General features: G+C 46.7%; 1 long non-coding RNA gene across 1 annotated transcript; it reads right to left on the bottom strand.

Moving 5' to 3' along the window:
• Window positions 1–525: 525 nt before the first annotated feature.
• On the bottom strand, window positions 526–9,265 carry LOC136057799 (uncharacterized). Its single transcript, XR_010623078.1, has 4 exons — window positions 9,133–9,265; window positions 7,886–7,992; window positions 3,377–3,489; window positions 526–598 (listed from the first exon to the last, which is right to left on the bottom strand). It is a non-coding gene; the product is annotated as an uncharacterized LOC136057799 (long non-coding RNA).
• Window positions 9,266–11,676: the final 2,411 nt, after the last annotated feature.

Below are 11,676 nucleotides of genomic sequence, written 5' to 3'. Positions count from 1 at the left end.
CCTTCAGTTATTCTTACTTGGTGATAGTTCTCCAATCCATCCAAGTAAGTGGATTTTAGAAGGTGTTAGTGGAGCACCAAAGGTTGGAGTTGGTGTGTGTGCCTTGTGTCCCAGCAGCCCTGGTGAGATACTCCCTAGGGCTTCCTGGCTGGTGAGAGCAGTGCCACAGTTCCACCAGCTGAGCTCCAGGGCTGCCTGGGCCGTGAGCTCTTCCCCCTTCTAGGACTCTTGCATGAGCAAATGTAGCAAGGCATAGCAAGGACAAGTAAGGCTGATCACCAGCAGAAGACCCACCGCACTGCTGGTGGCAATGAAGGAGGTGAGGGAGGTGTGAATCCAGGGCCAGTGAGGCAGCATCACCCCTTCTCCACTGCAAAGACTGTCAGCTATAGGTACCAAATAATAGAAATTCCTCCTAATAAAGTGACTCCATGCTTTTCATTAAACTCTGTTAAGATTAGAAAATCATTCTTGAGGGCTAAGGGCTGTGCTTTTACTTACAGAACTTTGTTTTCCTGCATGAGATGCCTTTCCTGTAGCCTGGCCTGGAGTAGGGAGTACTGACACGAAATCCACAGGGATGGACTGCAGCATTCATCTGCAAAGAAGGGACATGGGACAGTCTTGTAGATTATCTTATCTCAGACTGAGTGAAAGTGACCAAAGAAAAAGCAGTAACTGACAAATACACACTTTTTAAGTAACAGAAAAACAAACAACAACAACAAAAAAACAGAAGGACCACTCCTGTCCCTGTTGTACTTCGGTTCCCAAAAGATTAATACAAAGAGCAAACCCTGAACTATTTAACTATTTATGATTTTTCATACAGCTACGATATTAGACAACCAAATCACTTTTCTGCTCTACTAGAAGGTTCCCTCATTGTTTAAATACCTCAGACTGAACGAAACCAGATTATAGACTGTTTGTCCTTTAACTAATAAGAAAGTATAATTAAAAGTCATGTTAAAGTTGAAAGATCAAGAGAGTTTTTGATAGATAACAAGCTAGAAGCTGTCAAAACTGTCAGGTCATTAAGAAACAAAATAATTCACACCCCAGTAATTGCTTTTATGCTCATTTTCTTATAAATCCAGCAGGCATGAGTCATTAGTCCTTACTGAAGAGCCTTGTATATAAAGCTTCAGTATGCTATATTGCACTTTTACTTTCTGGGAGTGTTTGCCACAGGTATCATCCTCTGAAGGCTTAAGGAAAGAGAAGGGGTGATGTTCAGGCTCGTGGAGGACCGGCTTTCATTAACAGTGAAATTTAACAGACCTCCAATCTGAAATATTAATGTGGAGGTAAGAATGCAGTATCCATGGCAGATTTTGTCCTCAATCCCTGTAGGACACTGCAAAGCTCTAGCTTTGCAAAACAGCATGCAAAGATTTTCCTCCTGCCCAGCTCTGTGATTTCTTCACTCTTTTTGAACTGAGGCATGTCTGAGCTAAATAAATTATGCAAGCAAACATTTTGGAGTAATAGCATGAATTCTTCAAGCTCCCGGGTGCCTCTGGCTTTCTCACAGCAGCTCGGAGTCATGTATGCTGGAGGGGGGATATGCCAATTTAAAAAGTTATGCCCCTTCGTGAAGTACTATTTCCACACATCCTACTGGAGGAGACTGAAAAAAAAAGCCAACTTTTGCTTTTTATCTGAAACTGGCATGTGGGGGATGGAGGAGAGCAGGGAGGGGGATATGATTTACGTTAGGTTACAGGGAGTGTTTCTGACCCTCACGATTGCTCCTGTTGGTCTTTGTGTGATGACGGAGGTGAACCTGTTTAAGGCAAGAGGGCTGATGTAAGCCGATGCTGGAGTGTAGGAAACACACTGCAAAGCCATGCGTACCCATATTCAACCGCTAGATGCCCCTGCAAGCCACGTAGTATTCTGAATACAGCGTGTATTTTGGCAGGCAGAAGAGGCAAAGCCGAGGATCGACTTTAATAGAAGGTGGATTTTTATCCTTTCCAAGGTTTTTGATATGGAGTAGTGGCTGTTTAGCCAGCTGTGTTAGAACAAGGGACACAGCATGCGTATGCAAAGGGACTTCAGAATAACTCAAAAACTTAATGGCACTTAACCTTGACCTGTACTTGTATTCAGGCTTCACAAGGAAAGCTACACCTCCCCTATTTCAGACAGTCTGAATGGTGCAGAAGAGCAGTGTGTGGATATGTAAAAAACCATCTCATGCTCTAGAAGGTTCCAGGTGTCATTTACTGACTGTGCTGCACAAGGAGCACCAGCTCATCTCAGACGCTCTTGATACTGCCTGCTCAGGGAGAGTGATGTCGTAGCACAGACTGACCATTACTTTGAACTCAGTGACTCTCAGGTCCCCATCAGTTTTCTGTACCATTAGCAGGGTAACAAAGCCCTTCCAGCTCTCATATACACCCTCTCTCTGTAAGGCAGGACTGATTGCATGCTCCAGAGAGAAAATTAAGGACAAGTGAGCATAGCACCTGTAAGCACGGGTATATCTGGTGCAATGAGCTGTCATCACTAGGAGAAAAGCATCAGATGCTGTCGATCAGAGGTTTGACAGCTATGACCAAGGCTAAACTGAAGGCTGTGCCAAAGTTGGGACCTCACCCTAGCTGACACCTTGAGCTGCTACATTCCCAAAGCCTGCTTTCTTCTTTCTTTCCTTCCTTCTTTCTTTTTTTAAACATTATTTATTCTTTTTTTGTAATTCCTTTGAGGATCTCCATGTTCTCTGCAGACACAGCCTCAGCACGCATCCTGCTCCCCCGCAGGTGGGGCACAAGCACCCCTGGGTTTCACTATGAATTTCAGCTGCAGAGCTGGCCGCCTAGCTTTGTGTGCTTAGAGCAACTGAGATTTGGGGTTTGGATCTGAAGCCTGATCTTTATCAACATGTACCTCCTGCAAACGAAGGGGCTGAGGCAGGAAGCACACGGTGACTAATTCTGACTCTCAGCAGTCTGCCCAAAACGACCAGGATCATCTTTTGTCAGTTGCTTGAGCTTTTCTCACAGTCCCTTGCTTAGAGCTGCTCTGTCAAAGCTCAGTGGCACAGCATGGCTTGCCTCACCTTGGTTCTGAAGCCCAGACCTCCCCTTTTATCCTCTGCTTTTTAGAGAGTGCCCATGGTCATCTTTTAATCTCTTTTAAGGACCCACACTGTCACTCCACCTGCTGTGAAATCCCATCACTGCCCAGCCCACACCCTTCCTTTGCTCAGGTAGCTTCATCTTCCAAGCACCTCTTAGCCCACAGCCAACTGAAAACACATTCAATTGCAAACTTCTACAAATAAACACCTGTGCTAAATCACCAGCATGTAAGAGGTGGGCTTGGATCTGCACCAAGCGTTGGAGAGGGATGGACATCTCACCCACAGCTTGCTGTGTCTGGAGGATGAGATTTCTGAGCATCTTTCCATCCTCACCCTGCGAGTTTTGTTGACATGGATAGGATATAAATGCTGGATTTTGTTTTCTGGTGGGTCTTAAACAAAAAAAACAACCCTTCAGTGAGAGTACAGCTATCTGACCATTTAACCACACTTTTCTCAGCAACGAGCTGTGGCTCTTCACACTGCAGGAAAGGCAGTGGTGTGGGACCACAATGACGTTCAATATCTTCCCACCTCCTGTCACTGGGCCACTATGCCCTCCTGCGTGAGTCACACCAACACTTGCTATAAAGCTTCTTATTGTGGCTGAGGGATCACAGAATATCCCAAGTTTGAAGCCATGAGGAGCTGCAGCTGCCACGAGGCCTCCCCTCAGCCTTTTTTGCTCTGGGCTCAACAAACCCAGGGCCCTCAGCTGCTCCTCACCCTCCAGACCCTTCCCCATCTCCACAGCCCTCCTTTGGATGCTTTCTGATAGCTTCATGTTCTTTAAAGTAGTGGCACCCACACCTGTGCCCACGCTCGGTGCCATGATGGCTCTCCCCACGCAGTAGGATGGCAGTGGTGTCCCTGCACAGCCGTCTCATGTCTCTTGGTTCCCTGCCCCTCCTGCCCAGCCTGCCGAGGCAGACTCCTGTAAATATTTGCTCAAGGGAGATCCTCGCAGATAAGAGAGCTGGGAGGCTTCTCGGGGTGACCGCAAGGGTAGGATTAGGGCTGTCTGGGGAGGGATGGGCACTATGGGAGGTGGTTTCCATGGGGAGCAGGAATCCGGCTCTGCTGGTGCCTGACCATCCCACGGCATCCCACCGGAGCAGAGGCACGGTTAACCCTTGGAGAGGAAGGGCTTTTTGGAGCGGTGTGTGATGGGGCTGGAGAGCAGCAGCCCCTCGTGGTGCCACCTCAGGAGAAGAAGAGGAGTCCTGCACGCCGTGCTGGTGCTCACAGAGCAAGGACAGCCTCTGCTGTGCGCTCGTGCTCACCTCGCTGCCGCTGAAGGACAGCACGCATTCGGTACCATGGAAAACGAGCTGGAAGAAGAAAACCTAACTGCACTCCTTCACCACCACTCTTTCTTCTCTATAGTTTTGTTTGAAGTCAAGGACTCTCCCAGGCAGAACCTGCCCTCTCCCGTTTTCACAGCCCGCCCTGTCCCCCAGGCTGCTGGTGACAGCGGTGATGCGGAGCAGTGCCACCCGCTACGGGGAACAATGTGGCTTTGAGGCTCCTGGGTGTGCAGGGGAGGGGAACGGGTGCGAGCTCCCCTCCATCTGTAATCCCCTTTTAATTGCTATACAAACACAAGCAAGCGGTGATCTCCATGGATCCACGTAGCAGCTCATTACATGCTGAATGTGCTTTCTGAACATTTTAACTGAAAAAAAAACCCCACCAAAAAAACCCAAACAAAACAAAAACTATCAACCCTGCATTTTTCTCAGGTGGGACTAACATACACCCAGTTTCCAGCATTTCAGCAGAGACACTATAATTTACAAAGCATCACTAATGCCAGCAAACCACTAACTCAGGCATAATTAAATTAAAAACACAAAGCAAAACCCTGTTTGCTCCTGGAAATGAATGCATTCATATGAACAGTCCCAAACCCAATTATACCACTTTTCCCCTACTGATAAATGAACGCAGCGTGAGCCACGTGCACTGAGCAGCCCCTCGATGGCCATACACACAACATTCCCCAGGCTCCAGTCACCAGTGCTGCAAATCACTGCTGCACCAAAATCAATGAGGTAGGATGGATGCCAAGCAGCTGCACATCCACCTCAGCAATTCTGCAGACAAACTTTTCAGGTATCAAAATACGCTTCCAAATTTCAGACCTCTGGGCAGACGTGGAGCTGTGGAGATAGCCTCTAGGTTATGCAACTAGAGATCAGTTTTTTTGGCTAAGAAAGAGACTTCCGTGCGTTGCAGTGGGCTCTTAAAGTCCCAGCCCAAGTCAAAATGTTTCATGTTATAGGAGCTGACCCAACTGAAGACTGGAGAAAGAAGTATTATCTTCCTGGAAGTACTGATAGCACAGTTGGGGGATTCTTAAGAGCTTCCCACAGGAGAACTGTATTTCTCAGCAAAATATCTCTGCAGAGCAAACAAATTACGTGATTCTAAACTGTGCCACCGTGCTTCAGCTTTCAACCTTTAAGGCTTTTCTTTTTTCCTTTGTTTGTGTAGCCTAGGGTTATGTACTGGAATTCAGAAGACCTTGAAAGCACCATACTCTTCTAGCTTAGCACACAGCCTGTCTGTCCATGCACATCCTGGGAGCTGCAGGTTGCAAGAAAACGTGGCCCACAAAGGAGCATGGCAGCAGGAGGCACTGAGGACCACGAGTCCAATGAGATGCACTAACACCATTCTGCAAAAAAATCCCTTGTGTTTCATCCCAGACAGCTTGGCCATCAATAGGATGAGAGAGAAACACCAAGATTCGGAGTGGAAGGCAGATGCACGCATCTATTTGCGTTTTTCTACGTTCATATTAACTTTCTGAGAACCTGAAAATGCCCATGAACATGGAGAGAAAGTAAATAGACAAGTCCAGATTGGTGAGAACTTTTTCTTCTGTAAACACATCCCCATCCACCTCAGGTGTCACAGTGACCTGTTCAGGGCAACCAGCTCTATTGGAGAGCCCTGTGTCCTTATTCATCCACTTCCACAAAGCTCTGCTTTCAAAGGTACCACAATTCCTTAGTAGCAGTCTGTGCTGATGCAAGGCGTGGTAAGGGTCTATGTTACATGCCTACTTCATCAGCTCAGGGTTTTTCTCAAAGGGAACATTAAAAAAATTAGGCATTATAGGAAATGGCACACAAAAGCTGAGTAAAGCACTCATTAGGTTTGCACAGGTAGCTATCCAGAGGGCAGAGATTTGAAGCCCAGGGATACACATGCCAGACCATCCATTTTCAAAGGTGACATGACCAAACACTAACTCATAAAGCAAAACTTAAGCCAAACAGCTGTCCCTGCACCCTTGAGCCTAGGGTCTCTCTGAGGCAGGACTGAAACCTTGGGTCTTCACCCACCCCGTGGCAAGACAAGAACACGAAGCCAGGCACAAGGTGTGCCTTTCCACTTGAATTATTCCACTCAGATGCTCCAGAAGAAGCGGAGGGCACACCTACTTTCATGAGTCACTAGGGAAAAGTCATTGCATGTATGGCCTGTGTGATGCCAAGCTAAATGTTTGTATCCAAGAGCTGTTCCTTGGGCTCTGTAGAAACACTCTTGAGCAGCCAGGAAGATCAATAGAACAAAGCAGAGAGGGCACATCAGTTACGGATACAGACTCTCACAGTTAAGGATGCAGCTGGCGTGTTATTAAAGGGGAGATGTTGGCTACCTTGCAGGAAGTCTAAGAAAAAAGCTGTCATCCTTTCCTGATGCTGCCGAGGGAGTCTGCTGCAGAGGGACACAGAGTCCCTGCTTGTAGGCATGCCTTTCACACACATAAAGTCAATCAGAAACTTCCAATAACTTCCGATAAGCCAGTAATTACCTCCTGGTGAGTCACGTCTGCCTCGCCGTGCCTTGGCAAACAGCTCTGCTCATTGGCTTTGTCATATGGCCTATAAACTTATACTGGCTATACCGTAAAATGCCCCATGCTCCAAACTGAGAGCAAACCGTGGCTGCTGTCATCCTTATGTAATTCTATGGGTTTCATGGACTGCTAAAAAGGAGAAGTATTAAATCACTGCATATCATGAATCCACAATCCAAATTGCAACTGTTAAGTCACATACGGAGGAGCTGAGGCCTCAGTCTCAGCATCCTGAAGAACTGCACACAGGTTCACTGTGCTGATGCAAAGAGCAGCACTGATCCCTACCGTACAGCAACCAGCTTGTTCTGAATGACAAAAAGCCAGCAGAAACCGTGTTAGCACTTCAAAGGTCTGACAGCGGGTAGAGAGGATGAATAGCAACTGTATCTTCAGCTATGCTCCACAAGAAAGACTATCCTGAAACAAAACTCACATGCTGCTCCCAAGGAACCAGAGACAATGGGGTCTGGGCTCCAGCATGGTTCCTTCTCTCCCTTTTCTCCACAGATGAGGTTTTTAGGATGACTCGGAGCCCACACTGATACACCGTTCCCCTGCACGTTTCCATTCATAAGCTACCGAGCTGGTGATTTTAAAAGCCATAATTAGTCATTTTCTGGCACCTGTTTTGCTCACGTGCCTGTTTTAATTTCCCCCACCAAACAGGCAGAGGTGACAGCAGTGAAACGACAGCTTGCTGCTTGTCAGCACCGTGCGTAGAGCAGCTCTAGGGCTGCAACAGCAGCTTTATGCGCTGGGAAAGAGAAGAACAAATCTAAGCACTTCTGCACTATCCCAAAGCAGGCAGCGTCTTAATGTTGCGGGAACTCAGGAAACCCCTCCTTCCCAGCAAATTCTTTCCTTTTTTCCCTTTTATTTCTTTATTTTCTGACTTAAAGCAAGCCCGAGCTTACAGAATGTGCTTTGCTGCTCCATCCTGGAGAACCAAGCACATCCCTAACCGCAGAGGCTTCACCACAGACGTTGACGGCACATGTTTCATCGCTGGGATGGTTCAGGGCTGTGTAAAGTAAATACAACTGACAATGTAATTGATGTGGTTGTTTTTTTTCTTCTTCTTTTTTTTTTTTTCCCAAGTGAGTCAAGAGAATTCTGTTTGCCTGGGTTTGAATGTCAGGTTGCTGCAGCTCATTTCATCGGCGTGTTATCAAATTCCTTTCTTTAAGGTAAGAGGGTGCAACCAAATCATGGCTAAGAGGATTACTGAAGATGATGTGTGGCACCTGAGTCTAAATTAAATTCAGGTGAGGGTAAACAAAAAAAAAAAAACAACCTCAAAACTTCATCTGCTGACCAGATATCCACAGAGGATTCACTGTTCCCTCAAGAATAGCCAAAACCTGGTGCCAGGTGCCAACAGCAGTCCATACGAATCACATCTGATGTGAAGTTGTAGAACACAGTGTTGGCTTGCTAAGTTCCTGCTTGATAAGTCACCAAGCCAGGGAAAGGCAGGAAGACTTCCCCATCATCCAGCATCTCCTGACATGGGATTTTTGAGCTGCAGCCTGCAGCAGTTTCCCTTGGAGCACCACATGGGCAGGACGGACTGACTGGACAGGAATAGGGCCCAGAAGTCCCGTTCCACCTGCCATCTGTCACACAACCTGGGTGATTCACTTATTCTGGCCTTTTTCTCTGAAAACAGAGGTAAAATCTCTTAGTGGTTAACATCTAATACTGGTCGGTGAGTCTGGATACCATGGTGATGCGACTGTAGGAGATACAGGACAAAAGAAAGATGCTAAATAGAGGAGGGATTCAGCCCAAAGAGAAGCACATTTATGGAAAATACTGAGGGATGCCAGCAAAGAAGCAGCAGAACTATCAACTGATAAAAACCATTGCTGATGAGGGGATTTTTTCATTGTCTACTAGACAGATAATTTGAGCCATGAGGAGATAGCTGGGAAAAGGGAATCAGACAGGATTTACAGAGAAAGGTCTTTGTCCCATGAATGCCTTTGGGAACAAGGGGGCACGTTGGCCAGAGGCACGTGGTTTCAGGACTTGAATTTACTATGAACTGAAAAGGAGAGAGCTGTGGATGAGGAAGGAGATGTTAATTTACTCTGAGGCTAGCAGAGACCCACCCATGAAGTATCGGGTTGGTTTTCTGAAGGGATTAAGGCGTCCTCACCCTTTTGGGAATTCTCCGTGTTGTTTTTGTTGCTGTCATCCAACAAAGGTGTGGCAGCAGAGAGGTCATAGGAGAGGTGAGCAATGTGTAGAGCACTCCGCTTCCCCCAGGATGGAGCAACACGTAGCAACCAGACCAGGTGAGTCACAAGAAGGGAAAAATGATAGGGAAGACTTCACCGCAGCACAGGAATTTATGCCAGTGCTTCCTGATCAGAGCTCTGTCCTTTACAAGCAATTTTAGTAGTTACTGCATTCTATACACCTTGCTGGTTTCAGTAGATTAGACCACGGAAGAAGGAAATCAAAATCTTTTTTCTGAGGAACAGCCTGCAAAATGGATTTGCAGGGGGTCAACTTAGCCTATCCTTCCTGTATGGCTTAGGCCTGGCGTGGCTCTTCCCCATATGGGAGGCCATGGTTGCAGAAACAGCCTTCCCCCAGCAGAGTGCCAGGGCCAGTGGAAAATCATTCCTGAAGACAAGTACAATTAAGTTATCTTCTACAGACAAACTCCTACCCACGCAACTTGAAGTTACAACAATGATGTCCAAATTCTTATTGGTAACGGCAGGTAGGGCTGCTTTTTGTGGCTTCATAAGGTGCAGAGCAGCCATTAAGAGAAAAAACTTCACTCGGAAAGTAGCACAGCCCTAGAATAGGTCACAGGAAAGGGAGTGACATCTCTGTTCACAGCAATGAGCAAGATTTGAATAGACAAAGCCACAGCTGTGCTGTTCTGGTGTTGGAGACAGTCCTGTCAGGCGGGAGGTTGGACCACAGGCCTCCTGAGGTCCGTTGCCACCATCACTGCTTTGAGATCTTGAGGGCGGAAATTAAGCAGAGGCAGCACAAAGAAAAAAATCTTCCTAATTTAGACACCTTGTGTTATTTTTGGAAGCCATCAAATACGTATTTGCAAGCAAGTAAGGACAATGCCATACGTAAATGGGCAAACATAGCGTGGGCTGCCAATTCTCTCACATCCCTCCTGGTCTCATACTGGGAAGCAATGGGAGCAGAGGAATACAGAACTGGGATTTAAGATTTGCTGCCATTATCCTCTTTTGACCTCCAGAGAAGCTTTTTACATGGCACTCAATGAACTAAGAGATTTCATCAGGAAACTGTAGGAACAACTTGTATCAAAGCACAAGATGACCACCCACTCTCCACTGCCCTGCTGCCCCCATGTTGATGCTTCAGATAATGCCTTTTTCCAACTTTCAAAGATGCTCTTTTTCTGAGGCCACCAAAAAGCCACACTCAAAGCCTTCACATGACAGGGAAAGAATGGCTTTCCGTATGAGATGATACATGCAGCAGCTAGTGACTGGGCACATGCTTGGTTGTCAGCAGCTCTGTGGATGCCACTGGAAATGGCTGCGGGATTTTTAAGGGCACATCAAATTGATTTGGATCTGTTAAAACCTAACGCCTTGAGCTCCATCTGTGTTTCAAGTGTCCCTGCTGGAGGAGCAGAGGGAAGAACAAACACAAGCAGAGAACAGGATTTTCCTTGCCTTATCCCCACTAAGTCTGTTTGTTTAAACAAGATGGGTGGAACCGAAGCCATGCATGGGTGAAACTAAAAGGAGCCAATGTATGTGCCTGACTACTTCATACCAGCACATTTGCAGAAACACATTTCCTTGCAACGCAAAAGCCAACGGAGTCCTGACAAGCTCTGCTTATCACCGAAGCCTTATTTTAGCCGTTAAATTTTGTCTTTTTCCCCATCATTATTTTACTTCTTCCTGCCTTTGGTATTCCATGCAGTAGGTTTGCTCTCCTCACGTCGCACACCACCTTTTAAAATAGCTGGTATGGGGTGGGGATCACCCGTCCCTGCCAGCACTCAAAGGTAACGCCCCGATCTCATCAGGATTTTTCTGCCTTTCCTCATGGCTCTGCCCAAGAAGAGGGCAGGCAGGTCTGTATCTCAGCTCCTTCCAACCCATTATTTCACCATCTGCGTAAATTCAGCCTAGCAAATGGCTTGAGTTGCAGATAGATTCACACAGTACTAATACAATTAATTTGAACAGTGAAGTGCAGGAGTTCAGCCATGTACAAAACCTCCTTTACATCCCTTTCCTTTTTGTGAGCAGCTCTTTGGACCACATCAGATACACAATTCACCTTTCTGGATTCAAGGGACATGGCCAGTGGGCACAATGGGGATGGGTCCAACGGCTGAGCTAGACAATCTTAGTAGTCTTTTCCACTATTAATGACTCTGTGTTTCCATGAGTCTAAGGCTGGAAAAGATGCCCCTACAGCCCATGTCAAGAGCACGTTGTACACATTACTTACAACACACGGGAGATCTCTCTCTGGTGTCCTTGGATCACAGCACTGTTACATGGATGTTCCTAAGCTGTTTAATGCCTTTAAAGGACACTGAGCCTAAGCCGTGCTCAGCAGACTTCAGGAGAAGGGGCTGCTGCACTAAACTGAGGCAGACACTTGCAACGACTCTCCTGAACAGTTCACAAGTCAACAGGAGACATTTTCTCAATTAAGAGTCAGACAGCACTGCTTC

Source organism: Cyrtonyx montezumae, unplaced genomic scaffold (genome assembly GCF_038088225.1).
Source record: "Cyrtonyx montezumae isolate F1298 unplaced genomic scaffold, pur_monq_1.0 scaffold_7, whole genome shotgun sequence".
Lineage (NCBI taxonomy): Eukaryota > Metazoa > Chordata > Aves > Galliformes > Odontophoridae > Cyrtonyx > Cyrtonyx montezumae.
This window is presented reverse-complemented; position numbering and strand designations above follow the sequence as displayed.